This window comes from Mandrillus leucophaeus, unplaced genomic scaffold (genome assembly GCF_000951045.1).
Source record: "Mandrillus leucophaeus isolate KB7577 unplaced genomic scaffold, Mleu.le_1.0 Scaffold260, whole genome shotgun sequence".
Lineage (NCBI taxonomy): Eukaryota > Metazoa > Chordata > Mammalia > Primates > Cercopithecidae > Mandrillus > Mandrillus leucophaeus.
Window position 1 is genome coordinate 3,789,668 of NW_012102699.1, and position 1,810 is coordinate 3,791,477.

Sequence of the window (1,810 nt, forward strand, 5' to 3'; positions counted from 1 at the left end):
AGCCTGAGTGACAGAGTGAGACTCCATCTCAAAAAAAAAAAAAGAAAAAGAAAAAGAATATTATTCATCCATAAAGAGAAATAAAGTTTTGATACATGCTATAACGTGGATGCACCTTGAAAACATTATGCTAAGTGAAATAAGCCAGATGTTAAAAGGACAAATATTATATTATTTTAATTAGATAAAATATATTGAATAGGAAAATTCATAGAGACAGAAAATAGACTAGAGATTGCCATGGCACTCGAAGAAGAGGGGAATCAGAAGTTATGCTTAACGGTGACAGAGTTTCTGTTTGGGTAGTGAGACAGTTTTGCAGATAGATAGAGGTAATGGTTGTACAACATTGTTAATGAAATTAATGCCCCTTTTTAAATGTTTTATATATTTTACCACAGTAAAATAAATTACACTAACAAAAGAATGTGAACAGATATCTGTCTTAAGAATATTTGCTTTTTAATAGAGAACTATATTTATTTAAGTAACATTTCTTAAAGGCCCTCTGTGGTCCAGACTCTGTGAATGCTCTAGAGCACAAGACAAGATTTCGGAGCTTAAAGAATTTACAATCCAGTAGAAAAGGTGGACCAGCCAACATCAACCCTGATAAATCCAGGGAAAAATGTAAACCTGGGAAGTTAGGCAGCGCACAACAGGAGCACCTAATTTAAAACAGATTGGGTAAGGCTATAAGATGAAAAAGGGTCAAAGCATTCCAAGAAAGAAGCGAAGTTGGCAAAAGCTGTCAATGAGACAAACTTCGGGCATTAGGGGGAAACTGTTAGTTAGTGGTTGAACAAAGTTGGAGCAGAACTGGGGAGGGAGAGGCCATTATCGAGGGGATAGTGAGGGATGAGGTTAAAGATACAAGCACAAACCTGACTAAGCTACACTGAGGAGTCCTTATCCCAGTCTACAGAGAAGCCATTACAGGATTTTATGCAAGATGGTAATACCATCAAGGGCAGCTCTATAAAGAATGGATTTAAGGGTGGTAAGACTAAATAAAGGGAGTCAGGCACTTCCATGAGCTTGAGAGAAAAATGTTTAGAAGATAGAGGATCTATCAATAATGTCCTAAAATCACAAAATACTTGATAAATCCTGTGTTGGTAATGCTTTGGGTAAACAGGCATTCTCATACAGTGTTGATGTGGGGCAATTACCCTATCATAGTAATTTGACAATATTTATGGAAATATATGTACATACTTAGCAATTTTTCAGGAATTCATCCCAGAGATAGACATGCTCTTGTATAAAATGAAATACATATAATGTAATTTATCACTGCACTGTTTGTAATCCTAAACTATTGAAAATAGCGTAAATATCCACCAGTTGTAGCCCAATCAAATAAATTATGGTACAGCCATACTCTGGAATACCATTTGACAATTCAAAATAAATGATAAAGCTCTTATGTAAAGACAGAGAATAACAGCCAAGATTTTTTTTTTTTTTTTTTTTAATAGGGTCTCATTCTGTTACCCAGGCTGGAGTGCAGTGGCACAAAAACAGCTCATTGCAGCCATCAACTCCTAGGCTCAAGTGATCCTCCCATCTCAGCCGCCTGAGTAGTTGGGGACTACAGGCATGGGCCACCACGCCCAGCTAATTTTTTTTATTTTCAGTAGAGATGGGATTTTGCCATGTTGTCCAGGCTAGTCTCCAACTCCTGAGCTCAAGTGATCCTCCTACCTCGACCTCCCACAGTGCTGGGATTACAGGCCTGAGCCACTGAATGAGGAGTAAAATTTTAAGCAATAACAGAAACAAAATAATCTCACCTCATCCCCCCAAA